General features: G+C 44.0%; 1 protein-coding gene across 1 annotated transcript in view; it reads left to right on the top strand.

The window, feature by feature from the left end:
* The window catches only part of SACS (sacsin molecular chaperone), a 105,991-nt gene that overhangs the window by 38,747 nt on the left and 47,839 nt on the right, over positions 1-19,405 (top strand). The window lies entirely within an intron of this gene.

The raw sequence follows: 19,405 nt of genomic DNA, 5'->3' as shown, positions 1-19,405 counted from the left end.
TCCATTTTACTGCATCCTGGGAGACAGGAAAGTCAGTCTGCATGTGTGATTCCGAGCCCTTCCTTGGAGTATTTGCAGTCTGCATCTGGTCTGCAAAAGGTGACTCATTGTTGACTCTTTCAGCTTCTGAAGGGTAAGCGATCTGTGTTCCATGTGCACGTGAAGGAACTCGGGAAGGAAAGGAGGGAGCCCACACTGATGGGCGCTTTGCAGTACTTTTCTGCCAATCTGGCACGCTGTACCTGTCACAGTCGGTTTGACTCCCCTTCTCCCTCCTGGATGGAATAGGCGATCAAACTGTGTGGAGGATTCTACCAGACAGGCACCCCACAGTCCAGTTAGGATCAATCATGGGTTTATATGCAAAGGGTGAAACGGAACCGTGAGAAGCCAACCTGAGATTTAGGGAAAGTAGTAGCCGTGGCATCATGACCCTCGAGACTCGAGGGACTGAGGGAGGAGCAATTACTTGAATCTTGAAGGGCAGAGTCCCGATGTAGAGCAGGCTCCCTGAGAAGGACAGTGACCGGCCGGGCGTGGTGGCTCACGCCTGTAATCCCAGCACTTTGGGAGGCCGAGAGGGGCAGATCACGAGGTCAGGAGATCGAGACCATCCTGGCTAACACGGTGAAACCCCGTCTCTACCAAAAAATACAAAACACTAGCCGGGCGAGGTGGCGGGCGCCTGTAGTCCCAGCTATTGGGGAGGCTGAGGCAGGAGAATGGCATAAACCCGGGAGGCGGAGCTTGCAGTGAGCTGAGATCCGGCCACTGCACTCTAGCCTGGGTGACAGAGCCGAGACTCCGTCTCAAAAAAAAAAAAAAAAGGACAGTGACCTTGGGCTGAAGGACACAACCAGGCCCTGGTGACGCTGCAGGGGGGATGAATCCCCTGACCGTACTCTGTTCCTTCCTCCCGGCTCCTGTGGGGGCTCCTTATGGGCCAACTCCACCTGCAGCCAAAGTGACCACAGCCCTGTTGCCCAAAGAGGCCAACCTGAGCCGGAGAGCTGGGTGGGCAGGGCGTCAGGGGCAAAGGGAAGACATTTGGAGTCTGTGGAAAGATGCTTGGATGTTCACCTCCTTCACCCAGAACTGACAGTAATCCTTGCCTGACCTCGGTGCCTCTTGACCTCTTTTTAAGAATTTCATCATGAAAAATTTCAGGCGTGTACGGAGGTGTAGAAAAATCTCACCGGGAGCATTCACAAACTCAGTATGCAGATTCCACAGTGACTGAAAGTCTGCCAGCTGTGTTTATATTGACCCTTTGCCTTGTGTTGGTATTTTAAAGCAATTCCCAGGTCCCCAGGCACGGCCCGTGGTGGCGTCTGCACTGAGGGGTGCAGGCGTGTGGTGGCGCTTCTCAGATGGCATGGCGGTCACCTGGAGGAGCCCAGGGTGGCCCAGGGAAGGTTTGGGCGGGAGAAGGAGGGACTCCTGTGTGCAGCATAACACCTGAATGAGGGGCATGACAACCACACGAACACACTTGCTGCCTAACATCTGCGGGCGCTGCACTCAGTGCTCTTCAGACCCGATGTGGGATGGTTGCCTTCACTGAAAAACAAACGGATAGCTTCTTCATGAGAATAACACAGCACAAATGTATGACCCAGCATAACACATTAGGATTTTATTTACTTATTATTTATTTTTTTGAGACAAGGTCTCACTGTGTCATCCAGGCTGGAGTGTGGTGGGATGATCACGGCTCACTGCAGCCTTGACCTCCCAGCTCAGCTTTTTGAGTAGCTGAGACTGTAGGTGTGTGCCCCCGCCACACTAAATATAAAATTAGTCCCCCAGCTAATTATTATATTTTTTGTAGAGACGAGGTTTTGCCATCTTGCCCAGGCTGATCTAGGACTCGTGAGCTCAAGCAATGTGCCCACCTCAGCTTCCCAAAGTGCTGGGATTACAAGTGTGAGCCATTGTGTCCAGCTAGGATTTTAAATTATCTCATTTGCTAAATCTCCTGGCGGTGGAATCCCATGTAGAAATGGAAACTTGGAGTCAAACAGACTGAAGATTTTTTTTTTTTAAATTAGGAAAAATGATCTATGTGTGAACCTTTACTATAAGTTACTCTTATTTCTAGTATGTTGTGATTTGGAACAGTAGTAAGAAGAAAAATAATGCAGAAATAAAGCAGTCATTCTTTTCAGAGCCAAACACAGTTTGAAGCCTACAGAAGCTCCTAGACCATGTAAAATAGGTTCTATAGAAAGAATAAATTCTATACCCTGTAGAAAGAATAACTTTTAAACGCTTGTACAGTGAATAGAAAAAAAAAATCCCTTGAAAAGTTGTAGAAAATATAAAACTCTATACTTGCAGAAAATATAAATATCAGAAAAGCTGTATAAAAGTGGTCACATATTATTGTGACTTCTGGTATATGTAGATGCAGCCAAATAACTTGATATTTTGATGTAAAATTAAAATGCTCCCTTGTCCATCCCCCAACTCCCTGCAAAAAGAAGCAAAAAACAGAAAGAGTAGAATTGATCCTTCTCATAGTAGAAGAAGAGGATGGCTAAATGCAGAGTACAAAAAGAACAGATTTTAGACATTGTAATTTGTTCTTTTATCTGCATAGAGGATGGAAGCAAATGTGTCCTTCAAAGAGAATCATGTACTACGTATCTTTCGTACACACATTCCGTCCTTTTTCTTTAATTAGAGAAGGCTTAGCTCAAACTTTCCGCTGAGATACAGAATCAGATCTTTCTAAATTCAGAGGATGAAGTTTGGCAAGTAGAGCACATGTACTTTGTAGATATCATATTAAGTAAAATTAGTAACGTGTGGCTATAAAGACGACTTTCTAAGTGTTTGCCTTTTCCAGTGACCCTGATCAGTGGGCAGAAATAAATTGTCTTTATATCCACATGTTACTTATATATATATATATATTTTACAATTATGAGTTTTATTTTGCAGTCATGCTGATTAATAGACATTTAGTTCCTATTTACAAAACCAACTCTAAAATTGCATTAATAAGTGTTGGGCAACTTATATGTATATAAGACTTATATTGGGCAAGACTTATAAGACACATATTGGGTAACATATATATATAAAAGACATATATTGGGCAATTTATATGTATATAAGACACAAGATATATATATGTATACACACATACATCTATATATACATATACACATATGTATTTTAGATAAATGGTAAAGGGTACTAAGGAGTAATTAACAGATGGATGGGTCTTTGGTAATTGATACATACAAGTTTCTGTTTAAAATCTTATTAATAAGTATGTAAAGAATATAAGGCATTCAGCTCCATGCCTTGTCCATAGAAAACTCATGTTATATATTTTTTGAATACATGGATTAAAATTTGATATTTGCAAATGATACTTTCTTTTGGTTTCTGATTCTTTGGTATTTTATCACCCTGAAATACTATATTAAATTTATTTATTTAGTTTTAATAGTTTTAGGGATACAAGTGGTTTTTGGTTACTTGGATAAACCGTGTAGTGGTGAAGTATGAAATTTTAGTGCACTTATCACCTGAGTAGTGCACGTTATACCCAATATGTAGTTTTTTATCCCTCAGCCCCCTCCCATCTTCCCTGCTTCTGAGTCTCCAGTGTCCATTGTACCACTCTGTATGCTTTTGTGTACCCATAGCTTAGCTCCTGTAAGCAAGTGAGAACATGGTATATTTGGTTTCCACTCCTGAGTTACTTCGCTTTGAATAATGACCTCCAATTCCATCCAAATTGCTGCAAAAGATATTATTTTGTTTTTTTTTTTTAATGGCTGAGTAGTAGCCCGTGGTGTGTACGTATGTGCATATATATACACACACCATATTTTTATATTTTAAATATATTTTATGTTATATATATATATATATACACACACACACCATCTTTTTTTATCCACTCATTGGTTGATGGGGACTTCGACTGGTTCCATATCTGGTTTTTTTTTTTTTTTTTTTTGAGACGAAGTCTCGCCCTGTCTCCCAGGCTGGAGTGCAGTGGCGCGATCTCGGCTCACTGCAAACTCCGCCTCCCGGGTTCACGCCATTCTCCTGCCTCAGTCTCCCAAAGTGCTGGGATTACAGGCATGAGCCACCGCGCCCAGCCCATATCTTTGCAATTGTGAATTGTGCTGTGGTAAACATATGTGTGTGGGTGTCTTTTTGATATAATGACTTCTCTTCTTTTGGGTGGATACCCAGTAGCAGGATTGCTGGACTGAATGGCAGATCTACTTTTAGTTCTTTAAGGGATCTCCATACTGTTTTCCATAGAGGTTATACTAGTTTACATTCTCATCAGCAGTGTGTAACTGTTCCTTTTCACCGCATCCATGCCAACATCTATTGTTTTCTGCCATTTTAATAATGGCCTTTCTGGCTGGGGTACAGTGGTGTCTCATTGTGGTCTTAATATGCATTTCTCTGAAGATTACACACATTATTACTTAACAGTACCTCACCGTCATATTCTCTGGATCCATAGATCATGTTGTAATAAGAGATTATTAATAACCTTTACTTCCTACTTTGGAACAGGAAATTGTTACTATGCATTTTTAAAGTAAATCCCACTAATGATACCTGACTTATTCATTTAGTGAACACTGGACAGGGGTTAGGTTAGGGCTCTTTAGCCCATTGCTTTAATTCGAAAAATGGGTTCTTCATGGATTAAGTTACCTTAATCCTCTGTGTCCAATCAGTTGGCTATTTAAACCATGCTTAGTTGATGGTGGTTTATTTTAATTCAAAGGTCTTTAAAATGGAGTAACCAATATTTTCCAACTTATAATCTTTCATGTCGGTTGTCTCATATTAGTTTTTATAGATGTTATTTATCACAATTACAAAGTCACTTAGGTGTATTTGAAGCTTAAGGGACAGATTAAGTTGCAAGTTCCCGCTAAGGAGCTGAATTATCTGCACCATGCTGTCCATTGGCTAAACTGCCGAGATCATATAAGCTGCATCACCTGAACTCAAACCACCACCCTACACAGGCGAATGGCATCTTCCCAGATAAATGGTTTAAAAACCAGCCATCTATGAGGACCAAAAAGAAATGGTAAGGGTGACCAGAGGACCATCTAATCTCTAAAGGGTCTTCTAGCTTTGTAGTGAAGCCCTTAGAATGGCAAGTCCAGGAATACCTCATTTCATTCACAGACTTTTTCTTTTTTGAGACGGAGTCTGGCTCTGTCGCCCAGGCTGGAGTGCAGTGGCACGATCTCGGCTCACTGCAAGCTCGGCCTCCCGGGTTCATGCCATTCTCCTGCCTCAGCCTCCCGAGTAGCTGGGACCACAGGCGCCCGCCACTGCGCCTTCATAGATTTGAAGAGAGTTAGGTCTTTGTTTGGGTTAGGCTTTAGCTTAAGGGGATGTTGTGGCTGGTTTGATCTTCTACCCAGACCACTCAAATTGATTCCTAATCAGTAATAAGGCTGTTTTGCTTTCTTATAGTTTCTGTGTTCACTAGAATAGCACTATTTAATTTCCTTCAAAAACACTTCATTTGCATTCACAGCTTGGCTGTTTGTCATAAGAGACCTGCTTTCATCCTGTCTTGGCTTTCAACATGCCTCTTCCTCACTAAGCTTAGTCGTTTCTAGCTTTTGATTTCAGGTGAGAGATGTGCAACTCTTCCCTTCGCTTGAACAGTCAGAGGCCACTATAGGGTTACTAACTGCCCTAATTTCAATACTGTTGTGTCTTAGGGAAAAGGGAGGCTGGAGGAGAGGGAGAGAGGCAAGAACAGCCTGTTGGTAGAGTAGAGCAGTCAGAGAACGTACCATTTATCGATTAAGTTTACGGTCTTATTTAGGCACGGTTCATGGCACCCCAAAACAATTACAATAGTGACACCATAGATTAGTAATCACAGATCACCAAAGCAGATATAATAACAATGAAAATGTTTAAAATATTATGAGAACTTGCAAAAGGTGACGCGGAGACACACTAACGGAGCACTTGCTGTTGGGAAAATGATGCCGACAGACTTGCTGGATGCAGGATTGCCACAAACCTTCGATGTGTTAAAAACAAATGTCGGCCGGGCGCGGTGGCTCAAGCCTGTAATCCCAGCACTTTGGGAGGCTGAGACAGGCGCATCAAGAGGTCAGGAGATGGAGAGGAGACCATCCTGGCTAACACGGTAAAACCCTGTCTCTACTAAAAATACAAAAAAAATTATTGTATTTTACAATACAATGAATGCCAATGATTCCTTCATTCTCTGGTCTTCCACAGTCTGAATCCCAACTCCTCTTAGGCCCTGTTTTTTTCACCATTACACCTCCCAAACTAATATAAAGTGAACGGGTGCATCTCTTCCCTAGGCTTTGAAAAATTGTTTTGGAGTTTGCTGTGAAAGGATAAATCAACTCACAACTTTCTCTAATAACCAGTTTATTAATATCTGTCCAATAAGAGTATTATTAAAGAAATGAACCCAAAACAGAAAAGTTAAGAAGGACTCCCTTTTCTTCCCCTAATTTAAATTTGTACGGAGATGGTAAGTGGTTATAGGGAGTGGTCACGAGAAGCCACACATGTGAACATCACTGCATTCGCTTATTTGGCATTGAATGATGTGGAACACAGAGTGACATACAAGAGGCCGTGATCGAGAGGGACTTCCCATAGTTTATGAGTAAATGCATTTCATTCCTATGTAGCCGCTGGTGAGTGGAAGTTAAATGCTGAAGATGTCTCCGAAGGCGGAAGTCACCTTGCATTGGCTTGGCTGGAGAAAGCCTTCTGCTCTTCCGGCTGAGCACTGATTGATGGGTGGAAAATCAGGAATGTTATTTGAGTCTTCCCATCTCTGATGTCTTTTATTGCTACCTCCTGAAATGTGAAGGAGTGTTTCCAACACCCCATTCATGCACTTAACCACTTACGTATGAGACCGGAATTCTTCCATTGCATGATTTAAGGCCAAAGTTCTAGCTTTTTACCAACCCTCCACAGAAAGACCTTGCAATGACCCTTCTTACCGATCACCATCCTCATCTGCATACACATTTGCTGGGTTCTGTGCCAGGCACTGGGGTTGGGGAGAGGGTGATGGTGTGAACGAGGGATACAGAGGCATGTTTTCTGCGCTTGAATGTCTCCAGAGAGGGGCAGAGCAAGCAAATATGTGGTTTGTGTAATATAGAAAGAGCTGGGATGGGTGGATATACAAATTATTCAGAGAGAGTAAGAAAGGAGACATAAATGTCATTTGTCCTGGACTTACTGCCGTTTTTCCTTAAACAGTGTCGGGGGGAGAGAGACAATTTTGAAGTGACATTTGGGTGGGGCTATCGAGGGTGGGCCATCAAAATTGAACATGGAAGGAGGAACCAGATGCTGCAGGAGGAAACAGAATGGACTGAGAAAGGTGCACAAAAAGAAGTACAAAGGCATGAACAGGCCTGCAGAGCTCTGGGACTGTTCAGGAAGGAGGGATGGAGACAAGGCTAGGAAACATTTGGACATTTTACGATGCAGGTAACTTGAACTACTAAAAATATCTTGATGCTGGGGAGGGATTTAGTCATACTCGATTGTACACTAACTTGATGGTAATATGAAGGGTTGATTGGAGGAGAAAGGCTGTGGGGCAGTGAGAACAGCTGGGGCCCCAAGTGGTGGCCTGAGGAAGGGACAGGAGAGAGGTGCCAGTACCAACAGGAGGTGGCAATGGAGCCAAACGTGGTCAGACACTTCGACCTGGTGACTGATTCGATGTGTCAGTAGAGGGTTTTCTGAGAATGACCACCTTTTATTACTTTCCATATGAATTTTGTAGCTATAATATTTTCAGATTATTTAAACCAAAATTGGGAAATATTCGGAAAACTGGAAAACTGACAAAGGCTTAAAAGCCAAACATACATATCACAGTTTTAATTACCAATGAATTTAAAAATATGTTTTCTATCCAGCCTGGGCAACATGACAAGACTTCATCTCTTAAAAAAAAAAAAAAGTAGCTGGGCATGGTGGAACATGCCTGTAGTCCTGTAGTCCCAGTTACCCAGGAGACTGAGGTGGGAAGATTGCTTCAGCCCAGGAGTTCGAGGCTGCAGTGAGCCATGATCACACCACTGCACTCCAGCCTGGCAGCAGAGCTAGACTCTTACCTCAAAAAAAAAAAAAAAGAATATGTCTACTGAGCCATATTCTCTGCCTTAAGTGGTTTTCAAATTTTTGAGTTCCTTATGTAAATAACTTAGCAATTATATTTCTAAAGATTGTAGAAATGTGAACAATCACGATTTGTTTAGATTTAGGATTCATTGAGTCCTGAATGAAATATACATTTGAATATTATTATTTGCATCCCCGATTAAAAAATTCATTTTTGGTGAATCGAAAACATCCATTTTTATAATTGATGAGTAAATAAATATTATTTTTTTCGTTTTATAACAATCTAATATATCCAGTGCATCTCTATCAAGGGAACATTTGAAATGGTTTGGGAAATGAGCAAAATGTAAGATCTTAAAAGATGAAGCTTCAATTCAATTGTAATCACATGAAATCCATTTTGCTTTTTATGGATCCATTCCTAATTTTCCTTCAAAATCTCCTGTGACCTACAAAAAATTAGCCGGGCGTGGTGGCGGGCGCCTGTAATCCCAACCACCTCGGAGGCCGGGGCAGGAGAATTGCTTGAGCCTGGGAGGCAGAGGTCGCAGTGAGCGGAGATCGTACCACTGCACTCCAGCCTGGGCAACAAAGCGAGACTCCGTCTCAAAAAAACAAGAAAACAAACAAAACCCTCCGCTGACCTAATTCTAACTGGCGTTTTCTTTGTGACCCCTACAGTGGTGGATGCCTGCCAACTACTGTAACTGTTCTACAGAACAGCAAATGTGTACAGCCGTTTATAATCTTTTCGGTATGAGGAAGACTGTAGTATGCTCCTCTGTTAATAATAGGCAAAGAAAATAAATTGGGTGTTATTCTTCACAAATGCAAAAATCTGTAATTTTGTGCTTGGGGTTTCTATGATTCATTTTTCCAAGTTACTGTGGCAAAGGCTCTGCACAGCAATAAAGTAATGATAACCCATTGAACTGTTCATTGACAATATCACCCTGAGTCCAAATATTTAGAAATGGGATTTAAAAACTTGTTTTTATTTTTAAAAACCTTTAATGAATATAAGCAAGAAATAGTAAAAATACAATATGATAAAAATAAATAGTTCCCATTTAGTTTTTATAAATAAACTCATGTTTCTCAATTACTTCTGACCAGAGGATGTTAGTTTAATCAAATTAACGTCGAGGGATTCTATCTGAGACACCACCTCAAAACAAAATAAAGGGCAGAACTCAGGTGACTGTCATTAACTGAAAAGAGGTAGATAAGTGTAAGATGACACCCTTTTTGCTGAATGTATGTATCTCTATTCTGTAATTCATGCTGTGTGTATTGATCCTGTGCAGGCTAGTAGGAGTGTTTGCCCAAGTGTGTGTGTGAGGGCTTCGTGCTGCCCACGTCCAGCCAGGCTGTGAGAATGCCATGCACTGGAGAGCATAAAACAGTGAGAAGCCTGAAGAGAGACCTCAGGACACGGGGCCCTGATGAGCGCCGAGCATGGTCTTTAGAATCTCAAGCAAAGGGTTGATTTCAGTCCCTTTACTCCAAAGTTGCGGGCAGCACAGCTTAGGGAAAATCAAGTGGAGCCCTGGGTTCCATGCCTGACACTTGCTTTTGCAAAGAACTTTAGACAAATTACATACCCTCTTTGGGTCCTGTGTCCTGCTTTATGACGGTGGATGATAATGTCTCATTTTCAGGTTTATCTGGGAATTGCCTGTAATAGTGTGGATGTGATGGGTTCTATACTTATTGGGTGATAAACGAATTAAAATGAGTACTGTTCCGATTATTGAATTTTTAAAATAATGAACCCCTAAATTTGTCCATCTCTGGAGCCACAGAAACTTGTACAGATGAAAGCCACTCTTCTATTTGAAGAGTACAGCATGTCCCCTGAGGTCATGTTTTCTTCAGGGTAAATATCTCTGTTACGTCAATAACTGTCCCATATGGGGATCTGTACAGTGATTGAAGGCTTTGAGCATGTCCAGAGCACAGTTAGGTCTTGGCCCTGTGTGTGGTCTTGGGCAATTATAACGTTCCTGACGCTCTCTTTCATCACGTGTAAAGTAGAAACAATAATGCCTCATAGGGTTTTAGTGAAGATTAAATAAGATAGTGTTTGATGCCTACTGAGTGCTCAACTAGTGACAGCTTTATGATTATTATTATTGCTGTTATTATTATTAGGCTTGGTTTTGAGTTTCTCACCATCCCAATTGGAGTTTAAAATGAATGACTTTGTGGCTATGATTTCAGAGACAGTCGCAGGACTGATTTTTCCAAAATATGAACCCAGCGCCCCATACAGAAATTAAAATCCTTTGTTAAAATACAGGTAAACTTGGGAGAGGTGTTAGGTATTGGTTGTGAAGAAAGCCCTTTGGTTTTCTTCCTGTGTGAAGAGGCCAGCAGTGCTCAGAGGGTACCACCAAGGCCGGTGAGAATGGTAAGTGCTGCTGACAGCTGCCCAGTCGGCATGATCCTTTCTAAAGAGGTGGGGGGAAGTCAGTTCTCTTTGTAAACACTCTCTCTGTCTCTGTCTCTTTCTGTCACACGCACGCGCGCGCACACACACACACACGCACACACACACGCACGTACACGCACACACACACACACACATGAGGGAATCCCAGGGCCTCCCTCAAGAGTAGGAAGGATGTTGAGGAAACAGTATGTGGCCCAAATGGGAAGAACCAACAATGCCATGTGACAGGTCGATCTGGCTGGGAGCTGAGCTCTGGAATGTGCTTGGGGATAAAAACAATGACGGAAGAAAAGAAAAAAAAGAGATTTCATTCCAGGCATAAGACCAAGCAGGAGGGCAGTGCCTGTCCCGCCTGGGGCGTAAAGCCATGGTGGTAACCCAGGGAAGCCCTGTTCATAGAAGACAATATCTGGGCAGTTGGCAGCAACTAATGACTTAGATAGGTTTCCTTGACTTTAGGACTCTCGCTTTTATATTGAAATTGTATTTATTATGTTTGCGTATCATCCTATTCTTTAATCTCCTTACAAGCAGAGGTGTTGCTGTTATTCCCATTATCTTCAATTTCTCAGCACCCCGCAGAGGGGCTACCTCACAAGCAAGGTGCACGGTTAACGTTTCCTGAACACCACCTGAACACCAGGGGACAGGGTGGAGAAAAGAGTAGGGCATATAGGAGAGGGAGGTGAGGTTGAGGTGAAGAGATTTGAGGCACTCAAGACTCCCTTTGCCGGCTCCCCGTGTTTTCCAGCACTGGCCTTGAGTGTTCAGATGCAGAAGGAGAGGGAGAGGGAGAGGAAGAGGCCCAGAGTGAGGGGAGCGCGAGGAGCCCCCCATCGTGTAATTCCCGCCTGGCTGCTGTGCCATGAGGTTAGCAGTCCCCGAGCACAGGAAGCAGGCTTCTTTGTGGGGACACCAGTGCCCAGCACTGAGTGGGTGCTTCACAGTTTCACATTTTATGACATGAATGAACAGGAGAGGAACTGAGCACTTCCCAGGTCAGTGCCTGCTGCCACCTCACAATAAGCCTGGGAGGAAGGTGGCACCATGTTCAGCTGTACAGGTGAGAAAGAGAGTTTAGAGCCATGACCTGTCCACGCTCTCCCAGCAGCAGGCGCGAGAGCTGGGGTCACACCCTCAGTTCGCTACCACGAAGCCTGGTAGATGAGGGTGAGGGGCAGAACACCAAGAACAAGTCAGACAAGTAAAGGAAAAGCAGAAGGGATATTAACTGATTGCAAGAGTAGCAAGAGTTGGAAGACAGAAAAAAGGAACAAGTGCATCAGAGTGTATTTTGGCATTTTTTGCTCTATTCCCTTTTTATATTATTTCCTTCTTTCAGTGTAATCACTTTTATCATGGAGTGTTTCACAAGTTTATGTCACAAGTTTCCTATTATTGTATCTAGAGCTGAGCTTCTATTAAAATATGCTAATTATTAGCATGTGTTCAGTTTAATCTACATGCTGCTACAGCCAGCTCACTCTTTCCATATTTTCTATAAAATGTTGGAAGTGCCAGGCGTGGTGGCTCACCTCTGTAATTCCAGCACTTTGGGAGGCCGAGGTGGGCAGATCATCTGAGGTCAGGAGCTTGAGACCAGCCTGGCCAACGTGGCGAAACCCTGTCTCTACTAAAAACACAAAAAATTAGCTGGGCATGGTAGTGCGCACCTGTAATCCCAGCTACTCAGGAGGCTAAGGCATGAGAATTGCTTGAACCCAGGATGCAGACGTTGCAGTGAGCCAAGACTGTGCCACTGCACTCTATCCCGGGTGACACAGCGAGACTCTGCCTCAAAAAAAAAAAAAAAAAAAAAAAAAATTGTTGCAAGAGAGGATGTTTGATCAAAGGTGGTCATCGATGTAAGAGGAACTGGAAAACCTCATGTGGTTTTAATATTCCTTGAAATGGCGGGTGCAGCTCAAGATGTGTCCCTACACTATCCAGGGGCCTGAGTCACGTTTTTCCTTCCTAATGCTAAGTCCTCTTGCATTACTCACTGACTTATGTAAGCATGACTGTATTTCCAGCCCTCACTGGTTAATTTTCTTTGGCAAAGCTGTCTTTGAATAACCCAGGATTTCTGGCAACCAAACAACAAACTCTCATTAAAATGACCAGTAGACTCAAAAGCATCATGTAAAATCTGTACAATCCTGTTTTCTCCTGATTTGTACAGTACTCTGGGGAATTCATAATGCCCTCTTCGGAAGGAGAAAAGGCAGGAATGCTAACTCAGAAACATGACTTCATTTCCCAAAGCATGTTTAATGTCACTAAAAATAAAAGCAAAGCAATTGTGTCTACCTGAGCACAAAGAGAAAAAAAGTTTTGTCATTTTTCTGGCATGTGGTGATTGAATGTGGCCTGTCCAATAAATTCCATCTGAACCACTGGGATATCCCACGGAGGATCTATTCTTGGGACTACTCTGTGCCAGGCAGGGATGTTGGAGCCAGAATCCAGGCGCCCAGTGCTTGGTTCACTCCTGGCTCAGGAGACAAGGCCAGGAGGAGTGGGCCAGGCGTTGGACGGGAGGCTCGCAGCGCTGGTGCCTCTTGAAGCATCTGGCACCCCCACCACAGACGCTGGGGCGGAGGTTGAATCTGAAGGAGGAGTGGGCACCGGGAAGGAAGGAACACATATGCACAGGCCACACAGGAGAGCTCTGAGAGAGAGTGTGGTGTGCTGGAGCCTGGCTGGGAATGTGGTGGGTAGGAAAGTCAAGTGGAGGGCACTGGATAGAGAGCGTGGACAGGATGAGAAGATTTTATTTTATCCTGCTGATGTATCTATTTGGGAGCAAATACATCTGTTCTGACCATTCTGGTAGTGGACTGAAAACATTGTAGGAAGAGAGTAAAATGAACAAAGCAACCACCAGGCTCCACGGAAAAACCAAGGTTTTTCGTTCCGCGTTTTCATTTAAATGGTTTTGTTCTCAGAGGTGGTCCAGGAAAAGCCTTTGCATTCACACCAGCTTCATTGTGAATTTTTTCCAGGTATAATTCACAAACCATAACATTCGCCATTTTAAAGGGTACAATTCAGCTGGTTTTAAGGATGTTCAAAAAATTGTGCACATTGCACCACTAATTCCAGAACATTTCCACCATCGCCCAAAGAAACCCCACACCCATTAGCACTGCCTCCTCGTTCCCTGCCCCCACAGCCCCACTGATCTACTTTCTGTCTATAGGTCTGCCAATTCTGGACGTGTCATATAAATGGAATCATACAATATGGGGTCTTCAGTGACTGGCTTCTTTCACTTAGCAGAATGTCTGTAGGGGTCACCCATATTGTAGCATGATTCACTACTCCATCAAAGTCTACGATGAGTTTATAGTTTTTCCAACAAGAAAACCAAGACAATGCAATGGCACAGAGGCACAGATACCCAGAGTGTCAGGCCTGGAAGTTCAGGGTGTAGGCAGGAGCGAACCTTCATTCATTCACAAATTCAGCAATATTTATGGAGTAGCTTTGGTGCTACGGACTGAATGTTTGTGTCCCTCCACCACTGATATGTGGAAGCCCTAACCTTTGATGGGATGGTATTGGGAGGTGGGCATTTGGGACATGATTAGGGTTAGATGAGGTCATGAGGGTGGGGCCTCCATAATGGGAGTAGTGCCCCTATAAGAAGAGATACCAGAGAGCTTGCTTCCTCTCTCTCCCCACACTCATACAAAGAAGAGGTCATGTGAGCAAAGTCAACAGAAGAGGCAACAGAATAAAATATACCTTGTGTGGACCTTGATATTGGACTCACAGCCTCCAGAACTGTAAGAAATAAATTTCTGTTGTGTAAGACACTCAGTTGATGGTATTTTGTTATGGCATCCTGAGCAGACTAAGACATTACGCATGCCGGACCCTATTCTAGGTGCTAGGGAAAGAGTGGGGAATTACACGGTGGCTTTGCTCTTTTTTTTTTTTTTTTTCTTTTGAGACAGACTCTCACTCTGTTGCCCAGGGTGAAGTGCAGTGGTGCAATCTCGGCTCACTGCAACCTCTGCCTCCCGGGTTCAAGCAATTCTCCTGCCTCAACCTCCTGAGTAGCTGGGACTACAGGCATGCGCCACCACGCTCGGCTAATTTTTATATTTTTAGTAGAGATGGGGGTTTCACTATGTTGGCCAGGCTGGTCTTGAACTCCTGACCTTGTAATCTGCCTGCCTCGGCCTTCCAAAGTGCTGGGATTATAGGCATGAGCCACCGCGCCCGGCTGACTTTGCTCTTATGGAGCATACAACATAGTGGGTTGAGATAGACATTTTGCATAGAGAGATAACTGAATATATCAGGTGGTGCGTACTGTGGAGAGACATCAGGTGAGAAAAGGGGATGAGAAGTACTGGAATGGCTTTGGGAATGTTGCGGTTTTCATATGGTGGTCAGGAAGCCCTCCAGGAAAAATGACACCTGGGTGCAGACATGAAGGAGCTGAGGGAGTGAGAAGTGCCCTCTGGAAGAAGATTGGGCAAAGTAGGGAGAATAGCAAGTGCACAGACCTGGGCCAGAGTGCGGGCTTCAGTGTTCAAGAACCGAAGGGTGCCAAGTGTGTCTGTGGTGGAGTGAGCCGGGGGTGTGGGGGATGAGGCCTACAAGAGAGGGGACTGGTCACTAAGGCCTCGTAAGCTGAGGTCTCTGCCTCTCACTCTGAGTGACATGGAAACTCCAGGTGCAGGATTTTTATCTTCAGCTCGCCACTTACAGTGATTTTGCTCTAGTTCTGTCTAGCCACACCTTCCTCAAGACCCCGGCTGTGACCTGCAATCTTCTTTCTTGCTTTTATGGGAACACTGGATCACCAATTCATTTCAGATACCATCATGTACTGAACTCAAAATTGTCTAAGCAGTATTTGCAGTTGAATATACGTTCCCATAGAAACCTAAGAACAGGAGAAAGGAGCTGCCTGGGGGTAGGGGAGGCTGTGTGGGGAGCAGGCTGGGGGCGGGGGAGGTGTGGGAGTGCCCCAGGGAAGCACAAAGAGAAAACCAGCGGAGAACCAGTAAAACTGACTTGGGAAAATCACTTGTCTGTTCTTTCAAGGTGGAGGGAATCTGATGGGAGGGAAGCCGTAATGCAGAGCGTTTATCAAATGTAGCGAGGTTAGTAGCACAGGACTAAGAGTCTCTTTCAGATAAGTGTAGGGAGACGTGACTTTCTGCCACCTGAGGCAAAAGTTATGAATGACGCCATGTGACATTCTATCCTGCTCTGCCCTCATGGGTCTGGAATGCCGCCTGCCATCCCTCTCCCGATTGCTCTGTGTGTCCCGCCATAGCTGCATGGGGCATTTCAGATATGACAGGAGCCCCGTGGAAATATGGAGGCTTCTCCTCATTCGTCCTGCGCAGAGCCCCTCTGGGCACAGACAGTGGAAGTCCCGCGGCCAGTGTCCACCAGTGATAACAGCTCAGTATGACTCAGAGCACCTATCTGTGTTCAGACCTCTTTTAGGTTGTGGGAAAGCATTAGTAAACGAAATAGGCACCAGTTCCAAACCCGGCTTGGTGGCAGTCTGGGAAGTGAATTGGAAAAGAGGAAACTGCTCCTCTCCTGGGAAATGAACTGGAGAGGAAGCAGCCCAGGTAGGAGGCAGTTACGCTGATGCGGGGCAAAGATAATGCAAGTGTGAACCACACTAGTTGCTTGGGGCCCCTTGCTTCTCACACAGGCTTTTCTGGGTAACATCAGCTTCCTGCATTTTATGGAGACCTCTGCTCAAAGGAACTCTCTAACCACCTGTCTTCTTTGCTCCGTTATCTTGCCCTGTCCCCTTAAATAGTACTGATCCCGACCTGACATCAGAGGCGGGATTTATATATTATTTGTCTGTATGTTTATCATTTGTCTCCTTTTCCCAGAATGCAAGCAGCAGATTAGGGGCTTTGGTTATTTTTGCCTTTAATAAAAGGTATTATTGATTGTAGCTTGGGCAACATAGGGAGACCCCGTCCCTAGAAAAAATAAAATAATTAGTTGGGTGTAGTGGCGTGCACCTGTAGTCACAGCAACTCTGGAGGCTAAGGCGGGAGGATCACTTGAGCCCAGGAGGTAGAGGGCACAGTGAGCTGTGATATGCCGTTGCACTTCAGCCTGGTCAAGAGCAAGACCTTGCTTCCAAAAAAAAGAAAAAAAAAAAGATAGTATTGATGTAGTAACTACTGTGAGTCCAGGCCCTGACGGGATAACAGAAAGCCTGCAGCTGGAGTCAGGCCTGCTGACAGTCCTGCTCTGCCACTTCCCAGTTGTGTCTTTGGGTAGATCATTTCACCCCTCTGACCGTTAAGGTCCTCACTAAAGTTGGATTCCTACTTCTTTTTTGGGGGGAACTCATATATTTAGTGGTGGTTTTTGTGAAAATGATCCTGTCATGTATTTGGATAACATACACTAGAAACCATCATTGTATGCTTAGAAACTAGAAAACAAAACCCAAAGAATGTGGGAGCTCTCTCCCTAATATTGATGATGAATGCCTTGTTAACAAGATTTTGTCACTTTGGTTTTGTTCAACTACTGGTTGCCCAAGTTCATCTTTGCTTCTCATCAATTTTTTTTAGTGTTTCTGAGCTACCATTAAAAAATATTATTTTTTCTTGTAAAATACACATAAAATTGACCATATTGACCATTTCAAAGTATACAGTTCAGTGATTTAAAATAAATTCATAATGTTGTGCAACCATCAATACCATCATCCATCTCTAGAAGTCTTCCATCTTGTAAAACTGAAACTCTGTCCTTATTAAACAACTACTTAGGGACTTTGTTTCATTCATTGTTGTATTCTTGCCATTCTGTTTTTCCCATGCCAACTAAACCTTTCAAATGCATCCTGAGGACACTTTGAATTCCAGATGTTCAAAGCTTCTTCCCACCAGCCTCCTTCCCCAGCAGCATCTGCTCCACTTCTAGTGAATGCCTCTTGCTGAAGTCATTCGCTGTCTCTCAAATCTTCAGCCCCAACCCTAGGTTCCATTGTCACTACATCCTGTTTGCCTGGCTCCCAAGGAAACTGTAGAACCAGGGGTTTACTGTGAAGTCTTTTAATTGAAGGATTTAGGGGTGAAGGATTTGTCCTGGGTGTGCTTTGAAGCTATGGCAGGAGCTGGTTTCCAGGACTTGGGGACTGCTGCATGGCCCAGAGAGAGAGGTTACTTGACAGGAGAGAGCTCACACCCTTTCCATTTGTTGATATTCTAATGTGTTTGGTTGTCCAGTCTTGTTCGATTACAGAAGTACTTTTTTTTTTTTTTTTTAGCCAGTCTCGCTCTGTTGCCCAGGCTGGAGTGAAGTGGTGGGATCTTGGTTCACTGCACCCTTCACCTCCTGGGTTCAAGTGATTTTCCTGCCTTAGCCTCCAAGAGTAGCTGGGATTACAGGTGTGTGCCACCACACCCAGCTAATTTTTGTATTTTTAGTAGAGACAGGGTTTCACCGTGTTGGCCAGGCTTGTCTCGAACTCCTGATCTCAAGTAGTCCACCTGCCTTGGCCTCCCAAAGCGCTGAGATTACAGACGTGAGCCACTGCACCCAGTCAAGAAGTACATATTTGGCCCTTAGGGTTTTCTGGCCTTGTCTTTATACTGAATCACCATATTCTCCTCCAATTGATGGAACATACTTACTTTTCTCTCCCAAGTAGGAAGAGGCATGACTTCTATCATTCCCTTTTTAACTATAGTAAGAGAGATGGAACAGCTGTAGAACATTCTCTCTATTTACTACTGATGATGAGTTCTGAATAATAATATTTTTTGCGGGGGAAGGGAGAAGTGGCAATTTAATTATCTATTTTTTGGGGCAACTCTAAAATTTAATTATGTGCTATTCAAGGTATTTAAAATAAGAAGCACACAAGTTTACTTGTTCACGATGTAGCCTTTGAATTGCCTCAATAGATGTCACTTTTTTTTTTGCAATGTGTATCATCTATACCTATGAGAAATAAGCCAAAGGAACAGCCTGAGGTTCCCCCAAGCCTCTAAGCCCCACACACTTTCAAATCACAAGACAACTTGACTTACCGTGCGGCGATTTCATCAACTCTAAGACTCGTGTTCCTGCTTTCAAGGAGCTTGCGGTTGTGATGGGAAGACATTCAGGCTTCAACTATACAAGATAATATTGCCAAAATAAGTTACAAATATTTTTGTTTTTTTGTTTTTTGTTTTTTTTTTGAGACGGAGTCTCGCTCTGTCGCCCAGGCTGGAGTGCAGTGGCCAGATCTCAGCTCACTGCAAGCTCCGTCTCCTGGGTTCACGCCATTCTCCTGCCTCAGCCTCCCGAGTAGCTGGGACTACAGGCGCCTGCCACCTCGCCCGGCTAGTTTTTTAAGTTACAAATATTTTTAACCTATCATAGGATCTGTTTGTGTGCATTCTGATCTTACTTTGCTGCTGGCTGTCCTTCTTCTAGCAAACTGAGCCACTGATCCTACTTCTGTGCCTCAAAAACCGAGCACAGAACGAAACCGCGGAAGACACTTGTGTTCTGTAACCAGCACGTTCCCTTCTCAGAGGCCGCTATAGATCTTACTGGAGATGCTTCTATGGAATGAAAGTCATTAGAGTTCAAGGAGACATAGGCCCTAGAAATGTCTAGTTCTGCATTTCAATGCACCGTTGAGCTCTAAAAGGCACAACGCACCTGTCCTCTAGATGTACGCTCTGGAGATACCCTTGTGGGGTTTGCCTTCTGGGGTTTGCCTTCTGGCAGAGCTGCCTCTGCAGGCGGGGCGGGGCCTGGCGGGCGAGTGGGGCGGGG

This window comes from Theropithecus gelada, chromosome 17, assembly GCF_003255815.1.
Source record: "Theropithecus gelada isolate Dixy chromosome 17, Tgel_1.0, whole genome shotgun sequence".
Lineage (NCBI taxonomy): Eukaryota > Metazoa > Chordata > Mammalia > Primates > Cercopithecidae > Theropithecus > Theropithecus gelada.
Note: the sequence above shows the minus strand (reverse complement) of the source record. Positions and strands in the feature narration are given on the sequence as shown.